Raw genomic sequence first — 10,518 nt, 5'->3', positions numbered from 1 at the left:
AGCGGGTAGAGTCAAAAAGATTTTGAACGCGAACCTCCTACCTACAGAGCTTCAGGGAGTGAGTTACTGGGATGCTGCCGCCCCCCATTGGTCAAAGGAGCTGCTGCAAGCGGCTCAGCTTCCTGGAGAGCAAGGGAGGAAGGATGTGTATATCTGAATTTCATTTCAGAGAAACGGTGTAGGATGCCTCGGTTCGTTATGCAAATTAAAATACTTCTTTTCAGCAGTCTGCCAATTTTCATTTAATCATAATGGCAGTAATTCGCAGTCTCGGGTGCCCAAGAACCTAATGATTGTAACTTTAAAAGCATTTCTGACCGCTCTCCTTATTGCCTCAGTCATTCTATTACTAATAGAAGCCACCAAGGAGAAGCCAGCAGCTTCTCAACAAAGGAACTTGCGTCTCAGTACTCAGTGATGAAGGGGAGGGGCATTGTAACTTTCTCCTACCCCCCTGGGGGTTGCAGTGCAAGTAGCAGTAACTAAAATGCAGTAGAAGGAACAAGTAAGTGAAACAACCAAGGCAATATTCATTCATCAATTTTTTATAGAGCTCCTACTATATGTCAGGCACTGTGGTAGGCCCTAGGAATACAAATGTGAACAAAACAAACAAGGTCCCTACCCTTGGGAAGCTTACAGTCTAGTGGAATAGACAGAATTAAGTGAACGAACACAATAAATATATGAAGACTTGTGATAAATGGTATGAAGGAAAATAGAGTCTATAAGAGAAATGAAAGGAGGAGAGGACGAACTAGATTGCATGGTCAGGCCAAGCCTCACCAAGTAAATGATATGTAAGCTGAGACCTGAAGAGTGACAAGGAGCCATCCATGTAAACAATATGGGGAAGAGCTCAAAAGGAAAGGACAGCAAGTTTGAGAAAACATGCCATAAATATACCTACCTATGTTTCTATTAAGTCTGATGTTTAATCTGAAGGTATTCGGAATAAAATAAAACCTATTGAATGGGGTTAATCATCATATATGCCTCCATAAAAATAATTTAAAGTTGTGATTTTAGGAAAATCCTGCTACCTTTGTATAAGAAATAGAGGAGAATCTTTCAGGGCCCACATCAAAAGGACTACACCAAAATTAAAATACCAAGAGGTTAAACGAGTTAGAGCAGAGGAGATTTGTGTGGGGTGTGGGAGGAGTTAAATGCTAACAGACTTTCCAGATAGACTTGGACACAAGCTCAAGTTCCTGCTCAGAGCATTTGATTCTATTCCCACTCTTTTCCATGTCAGATATCTAGGACCCAGGGAACGGTGGTGTGGTATTTCACAACCAGCCATTCCCCTGTTCCCAGTCTTTGGCGTCAAACAGAAGCCCTCAGAAAGATTCCAAGGATGAGGCCGGGATGGCCTAAAGGCCTCAGGCAGGTAAACACTATCACTATTCCCATTGTGGGGAAGGAAGGCACTTTCCTCTATCCTCATGGTTCTTTTGGCTAGTCTCATTATTAAATCTACATGAGACAGATTAACAAGAGAAAATGACCAAATTTAAATATATACATATGCATGGGAACCCCACATACATGAGAGAGTCCGAGAACCCACATACATGGGAAATTCAGAGACAGAAAGTTAAAGTAAGGTATATATGACATTCTGAGCTAAGGATGAGGTAAGGCAACTTGGAACTTCAAAGGGTCATTGCAGGACCACAAGAAGATCAGAAGTTCAGTAATTAATAGTTTCCCCTGCCGTATTGATAGGTTAAACAAAAAGAAAGGTTATCTCTGATGATCTCTTATTATGAGCAAGGTCCCTAATTCTAATTCTTCTAGGTAGTGAAGGAGGTCGGGGGGATAGAAGTTTCTCCTGAGCTCACAGGGTCTGGGTCGCCTTTAGCTCGAAATAACCCTCATACTACAGAGGCACATCTCGGGGCGACTTGTTTGGAACCCCTACACCATTTTAGTGATACTGTTGCCAAGTGAAGTCCTAGACGTGGCAGAATGTTACTAAAATCTGAGAATCAGTGACACAGTGCGGGACAGGATCACCACGATGGCTGTGCTGTACTTCCCTCTGTATTGGCATCTTATTGCTTTTCCCGTAATTCTGTTTTAGTAAAAACTGTCTGATAAAGGTCAGGATCACATCTAAGGATTCAGCCTTCTTTGTAAAGAGTTGTTTGCTGGCTAGAAATTTAAATTCAGCTGCTGGAAGAGTTTTGTAACAAATCATTACATCTGTTATAGGTATACCCGAAGCCATCACAAATTGTATTCAAGAAATAGAAATCCATTTCTTAAATGCAGTCTCCTCTGAGTGGGATGTGAAAGATGTTTACAGGGGCATAGCAAGAGTCTCTTGCAGGATAGTGTCTGTTTGTTCAGTAAATATTTACTGAGTACCCATTATGGGCTGGGCACTAAGCTAAGTGCTACGGAGACAGTGGTGAACACGCGAGACACAGTCTCAGCCCTTACAGGTCTCATTAATTTACCAAAAACACCAGACATTAAACAAGCATTACAGACTCTTTCATTAGGGGAAATAGCATGAGAGAGAAAGCAGCACAGGGTGTTGTGAGATTGCATAACAGAAAAGACTTAAGATAATCTGGAAAGTCAGGAAAGACCTGTATGAACAAATGAGTTAATTAACCCAGAGTGAGGGGAAATCCCAGGCAGAGGAAACCCAGTGACAACCAAAACATCAAGTGAAACAAGGAATGAAAAATGTGAGGAGTTTGTACTCTATGTAGCATCGAGAAGATTGTTCAGCCCTGGATCAGCAGTGGCCCACTAGCTGTCCTTCCTCTGGGTTTCATAAAACCATTCATTCAAGAAGCAGAATGAATATAAATATTGGCAGTATGGCAGAGAGTTATGTACTTACAGGACAAAGTCTCAGTAGTGATAATTAATAGCAACTCCAGCTTGGACTGTAGATGGTTTGGGTTTATTTTACTCAAATGCCTCATATTTTTCTAAATTAAACTGTGAACTGTAATTGGTTCTTTAAAAAAATATATTAAAACTATATGGGTGGTGCTATTTTGTACTTCCATCAAGAGCAAGAAAACAAGAAAAAAATTTAATGGCCTAAATGAACCACTAGAGGTCACTTCTGACCCTAGAGTAGGCTTATAAAGTAGGCTTTAAAACTCACTGCCATTACTCAACACAGCCCGTGTGAATTGTTTATTAATCACACAGCCCATATGAATTGTTATTTTCAGCATGAATTGTTTATTTTTATATCTTGTGAAACTATGTAATAATAATACATATCTCAGAAAGTTTGGAAAATGGAAGGAACTCATCTATTATCCCACTAGATAATGAATTTCCTCCCCCAGTTTACTCCTCTACCAGCCTCTGCAGCCTCCCGCTGTGCTGTCTGTGTCCCTTGGGTCCCCCTGGATGGAATGACTTTCCAGCTCTTACCTAGGGCCAGCCCCTCATGCCCCATCCCAGGATGTTATTCCAGCAATTCTCCCCTGCTTTTCCTAGAACATCAAATTGTCCCTACACATGATCATTCCCATGACCTTCAAACAGGCCACTTCTCCATTCTTGGGGGGAGGCGGGGAGAGACATTTTAACCCCCTTGATTACACTCCTCCTCCAGCTACCTCTTCATTACTCACTTCCTCCCTACCAGTCTCTCCAATTCCTCCAACTGTCTCTTGAAACCATTCCAATCTGCCTTCCCCATCAGCTCTTGTCAAGTCCCCATTTAGCTCCGTATTGCTTAATCCAAGGGCCAGTTCTCTGTTCTTATCTTCCTACTTGACTTCCTAGCAACATTTGGCATGGTTGATCATTCCCTTCTCCTTGCAATATGGTGGACAAAAAAAAAGGGGAAAGGGGAGATTTTACAGACAGTAACCTCAGAGGGTGATCTGATCATAAATTCCTAACTGGGCAGGTCACGGTGCGTAGTCATGCCCCAGGTATATAACTTCTTTAATAAAAGGCTTATCTTTGCTTAACACACCTTTGAAATACGCCCTTTCAGACCTCCCCCTAATACAGTGAAAGTGTGAGCTTAACTATTCTGTAATCCAATCCCCACCTTGCTTTCCTCCCACCTTCATGTTATCTTCCCTACATTCCCTCCTTCATCTCAAATGCATAAAAGAAACTGCAAAACTGCTATTCTTCAGAGCATTTGAGATCTTGTTCCCTGACATATGTCGTCAGTTTGGCTCAAACACTCATAAAAATTCTCTCCAGGTCTGGACATTTCTTACATGGACGATACCTTCTTGGAGTGTCTAGCACCAGCCTTTGCTATTTCTTCATCTCTCTGACATCTTAACTTTGGAGCACCCCAGGATTCTCTGTCTGTAGTCACTCACCTGTGAGTTCAGGCAGCCTCAGTGTTTATTTAAATACCACCAGTAGGTTGAAAACTCCCTCATTTATTTCTCCAGACTGGAGATTTCTCCTGAACTCCAGAGTTTGTATCTAATATCCTATTTGCATTTCCACTTGGAACCTAGTAGGCATCTCAGACTTAGTATGACCACAACAGAGCTGCCGGTTTCCCTTCCCGTCCTGTGCATTCCATCTTCCCCATCTCAGTTATCCTTCTACTTCCTCCAAATATTTTGACGCCATCCTTGATGCCTGTCTTTCTCTCACTCCCCACAAATCTTTGGAAATATAGCCAGAATCTGACCACTGCTTACCAATCCCACTGCTAGAGTCCTAGTCCAAGCCACCATTATTTGTTATTTGAATTCTTACATTCATCTCTCAACTGTTCTCCCTGTTTCTACTCGTGTCCTCGATTAGCCCAATACAAACTCAAACACCAGACTGAAACTTTTCCAGTGTGAGCAAAGTCACGCCTTCACTCAAAGCCCTCTTCTTATGTCGCTCAGAATCAAAACCAAGGTCCTACCTGTGGCCTAGACATCCCCAACGACTAGGCCTCCTCTCTTTGTACTCTCCTGTTTGCTCACTCAGTCCACTCACACTGGCCTCTTTGCTGGTCTGTGTATACACCAGGCACACACCAGCCTCGGAGTTTATGCTTATTATTCCCTCCCCTGCAGCTCTCTGCCCCAGATATGGACAGGGCTTTCACTCTTGCTTCTGGTAGTCTTTACTGAAGTTCTTTAGTCTAATTCAAATTCCTTTTCCTTGAGGCCTTTCCAGACTTCCCAATCTCAAACTGAAATGCCCTCCCTCACCCTGTAGTATTACTCTGTTCCACTCTGCTGCTTCATTTTTCTCCACTGCACTTACCATCAGCTGACAAACCTTGTATTTTATGTACTTATTTTGTTAACTATCTGTCTACCCCCACTAGAATGGAAGCTCTCAGGGCAGGGATTTTTGTATTGTTCATTGTTTATTCTCTGGTACATAATAGGCCTTGAGTAAGTTAAATGATTGCCAGTCATTGTAATAAACATTTGCGTGCTTGTTGGTGTAACATACTGCAGAAGACAATGACAATGAACATAATACTACCCTTACCCTTCAGGAGCTCACTAGCTAATAAAAACAGAAACTATATAAATATAAAATAAATCTATAAAACAAATTTAAATAAATATAAAATAATATTCATGTATAAATAAATATAAACAAAATAAGACAATACATACACAAAATGCAGTGGGAGAATAGGGAAGGAGTAATTAATGTTCAGCTATTTAGTGAAGATGACCTTTTAATACGTAACATTTATGTTTAGTAATACATTTTTTTAAAGAAGAGTTGCAAAAGTTTTATTTTTAATCATGAGCATTGGAAATAGCAAGCATACCCATTACCTGTTAAATACATTACTGTACATCTAACAAATTGGTTATTGAGTAAACTTTAAAATTCACGATTTTAAACAATTGTTCAGTAATACTTTCAATAAAATACATAATTTTTAAATGATAAATTAGAATTTGAAAACTGTGAAATTCTATTTTTTAATTATTTCCTGTAGCATACAAAAAGTTTCAAATCACTCAAAAAATAATAATGGCTTTCTGAATACAATGATTTTATGGCCCAAAAACAACTGTGCCACAAAACTATCAATTATCTATCAATTACACATATTGTGGTGTTTTGTGGTCATACATTGACATAAAATTAATCACATTATTAATCATTACATGCACTCTACTACTGAAAACTCATACAAAATTATTGACTCAGAATTCTTAGTCCTATTTGAGGCTTATCATGGCGAAAACTATCTTACCAGCAGATAGAAAATTGAAGCGAACTAAAGAACATTGTTCACATTGAGAAATCTGAAAAACGATTTTAAAAGCTGTTGTGAGGCAAAGAAGTGTATCCTCCAGAGCATACCACTGACTCTCAACCCAGTCTGTGCCTTTAGAAATACAGATTTTCCCAGGCACCAGCCCCAAGTCAGAAGTCAGAATCTAAGGCTGGGGCTCAGGGCCCAGGCATGTGCATTTTTTAAAATGCTCCACCAGTGATGCCAACACACAGGTACACAGGTAGGTTGGGAGCCACCACAAACCTTTTTATGTTCTGCTGGCTGCCCACTAGAGTTCTGTTCCCCTTCCATAGCCAGGAGCTGCAGCTATGTGTGTGCATTTAGGCAGCGCCTTGTGACTGAGTTCTGGCCAATGGAACGTGGGCAGAAGTGACGTCCAGTACATCCAGTCTGACCCTTTACATTTTTTTTTTTTTTTTTTTTTTTTGAGGTGGGCACAGCTCACAGTGTCCCAGGTGGGGATCGGGTTCGAACTGGCAACCTTGGTTCCATGCTCTATTAGCATCTAACCAACTGAGCTAACCGGCCACCCCAGGTCTGGCCCTTTAAAACCTTCTACTCCACCCTGTATTTCCTCTCTGCCAGCAGAAGATAAATGCCTGGGGCAGCCTTTCAAATTCAAAGGAACGTCATGCTTTGTGTTTTGAAAGTTAAAAATCTCAATTAACAAAGAGATTGTCAGGGTTTTCTTTCAATAGACAAATGGCTTGGTCCTTTTATAGATTCAAATTATTTTCTGAACAAATACTGTGACCTCCTTCAAATGTGTATTATGACCACTCCTTTTAAACAGCCTTTTTGAAGTTTGCTAACTTGTGATTCCAGGGTCAACTCTCTCCTCCCCTATTGTGTATCCCGAAGTTTCATCTTCTCTACAGAGCCCCTCCTCCCTGCTACCTACAAGCCAATCTTAGAGGGGTTGTTATGTATATACTTAGGTAAAAGAGAAAGCCTGCAATCTTGATATGTGAGGCACCTGGGGTGTGGTGTTTCCCAGGTGTTGGTTGGCGGGGACTCCCCTGGATCCATCCTGCAAGGCAGATCTCATAAAGAGCAACATCTTGCTTTTAAATTGAGTCCCACAATATGAGTCCTTGTGGAAGATCCTCTGCCACCCTACGTGCCTAAATGACTTTGTGTCACGGAGCCACCCCGCACTCCCACCTCCTTGCTGCCCATTAGACTTTACGCGAGAGGTAATTAAATCTTTCTGGTGTGAACCTCTGAGAATTAGAGGTTTAGGTTACAGTAACTAGGATTACCTTAACTAATACATAGAATGAATGACTCATTCCTGCAAAGATTCCTAATTGCGGGTTTTATCTTGTCCCCCAAAACTTAACTTTGACAGTAATAGTTTAATATGACATATATTGTTTGGTTGGTGGTTGCTAGTCTGTCTTTCAGCTTTAGTCTTATAAAGGGAAGACTCTTTTGTCTGAGGCTTTCCCGTCACAAAATCCTCTACATCGATAGTCTAGACCACCTATCAAGAAGCCACAAGAAAGACACAACTTCCATTTCTTGTTCTGAGAGAATGAAATCATTCCTAAAAACTATCTGAGCACAGGAAATATCTGATGAAGCCTCTAGATTTGTTCCTTGTCATAGGCTAAATTGTGTTCCCCTCCCACCCCCAGCCCCAAATTCATATGTTGAAGTCCTAACCCCTAATACCTTAGAAGTGACTGACATTTTTGGACATAGGGCCTTTAATGAGGTAATGAAGGCAAGGTAAGGTCATATGGGTGGGCCCTAATCCAATGTGACTGGTGTCCTTCTAAGAAGAGGAGATTAGGACACAGACAGGCACAGAACATTTGAACATAAAGAACATGTGAACATGAAGATGGCTAGGTACCAGGTGAGAGGCCTCAGAAGAAACCAACCCTGCCAACACTTTGATCACACAGACTTCTAGTCTAGAACTGTGAGGAAATAAATTCTATTGTTTAAGCCACCCAGTCTACGGCACTTTGTTATGGCAGCCTGAGCATAACATAACTAATATAGTCATGAAGGTGGTGGCCAGGACACCAAGGACAACCTGAAATGGTACTGTGGGTCATTCTGAGCTAACATGAATTACCATTAGGATTGTTTCTTTGGGTCCCCATCCCCAATACTCACATGTCTCTGACAATTTGCCCTCTCCCCTCTTTCCTTGGCATTTCAGAGTCTCTTCCCGCCTTTCTGTATTTATCAGAGATAGAAAATAAAAAGGCGGTGAATGGTGGACAATACTGAGATGATGGGGAAGGGAATCTGTCCTGTTTTTTCTAATCCTGAGATAAGGCAGAAATCCTTCTGCTAACTGAGCACATCTCTTGTAGTCACCCAGACTGGGAAACATGAGTGTGAGTCTGGAAGAGGCCTAGGGTTTGACTAATAAGGAGTCCTATGATCTGACTGTGTTGAGTCTCGGCAGTGAGCCACGGTACCTATGGGTGCGTCTCTCTGGTTACTCAGCTGTTGCTATGGCAGATCCCACAGTAGTGCCCTTGCTGTCTGTTTAAATAGAGAGCATGCTCAGTGTGGCTGGGCTGGGGGTGGCGGGGAGCTGGGGCAGGCACTTGTCTCCCTGGTAAAAGAAATCAGTATAATGAATTGGGAGACTGATTCCTGGAGGCTTCTTATGGGAGAAACTTCTAGCTACCATTCCTCAGATGTCTCCCAGTTCTACTGAAATCTGCCCCAGCCCAAGCTGACCTCAACTCAGGAGGATGCTAAAATGTCCCACTGAGTGAAAGAGGTAAGGGCATGGAGCTAGGTATTTCATTTACAAAGACCCTGGTTAAAGGAAACTTTGTTGTCTCCAATAGTTTATGTGATGCTTTTGGCTAATATTGTCCCAAAATCTCAGCTCCTCCATCGAAGAGTGTGTGCATATGTGCACACATGAAGACACACATGAGAAAGAGAAGATCTCTGTATAATGGCTCTGAAAGTAGCTGAGCCAGGATGATAATGGAAAATCTAGAAGCTTGGACTTCTAGACTATTCTTTAAAAAAAAATTACTAGATCACCAATTTATTATAAAAGGATATAAATCAGGAGGAGCCAGCCAAGGAATGCACAGGGCAAGGTGTGGGGAGAGGGCACGGAGCTTTCATGCTCCCTCCTGGTGTCCCCTCCCCCCTTTTAAAGCAATGCAAGCTACTGATTTTGAGGCGAGCCCAGCATGATGGAATATTCTCCATCTTTTATGAGTTTGGGCATTTATTTCCCTGGATTTGTTCAGGAAACCTCACTTCCTTTCCTGCCTTGGCTACGGAAAGCCATTTCCTTCAGAGTTCTCTCAGGCTGCATCTTCTCAGGTTGCGTCTTCTTTCCTGTTTCCCCCAACAGAGGCAAGCAGAGAGCCACTAATGGTCCCAATAAGGAGGCCTACGGAGGACGGCCGGATGGCTCAGTTGGTTAGAGCTGGAGCTCTGAATGACAGGGTTGCCGGTTCGATTCCCACATGGGCCAGTGAGCTGCGCCCTCCACAACTAGATTGAAGACAGGATTGAAGACAACATGATTGAAGACAAGAAGATTAAAGACAACGCGCTGCTACTGAGCTTCCAACGGGGCGGCCGGATAGGTCAGTTGATTAGAGAGCAAGCTCTTAACAACAAGGTTGCTTGTTCAATTCCCACATGGCATGGTGGGCTGTGCCCCCTGCAACTAAAGACTGAAAAGAGCAATGGGACTTGGAGCTGAGCTGCGCCCTCCACTAGATTGAAGGACGACAAAAAAAAAAAAAAAACGTTAAAGGAGGCCTATGAAGAATATTTATCATTACAGTGCCGATCAATGGGTAGGCAGCTGCAGCACCCACAGTGAGTCAGGCTAACTGGAACCTGCACTCAGGACTGTGTGTGGTCCAGTGGAGGAAAATCACAGCAGGACAGGCCTGAATTCTGGGGAAACATCCCTGGCTATCTGTGGAATATACCTACCACCCACATATACATAGGATAAACATTACAGGGTGGTTTTTGTCTGGGGTATTTATATCAGTGTTCTGCTAAGTCCTTTCCATAAATTATATTATTTCATCTTTCCAACAATCCTGCGGATATCCTTATTTTACAGAGGAGGAAACTGAGGCACAGAGTGGTTCAGTAACGTGCTCAAGGTTGCAGAGCTGCTGAATGGAGGAGCTGGAACAGAATCCAAGGGTGCCCAACTACAAAGCCTTCGGCATGTGCTGAAAAGCCAGTGTAAATCCAGTGAAGAAAAACACACCTGGAAACCTTAATGGCATCCGTAGGATGTTTCCTTGACTTTTAATGCAATC

Source organism: Rhinolophus sinicus, chromosome 3 (genome assembly GCF_057876585.1).
Source record: "Rhinolophus sinicus isolate RSI-liver-muscle chromosome 3, RSI-T2T, whole genome shotgun sequence".
NCBI lineage: Eukaryota > Metazoa > Chordata > Mammalia > Chiroptera > Rhinolophidae > Rhinolophus > Rhinolophus sinicus.
The sequence above is the reverse complement of the archived record's forward strand: the minus strand, read 5'-3'. Positions refer to the sequence as shown.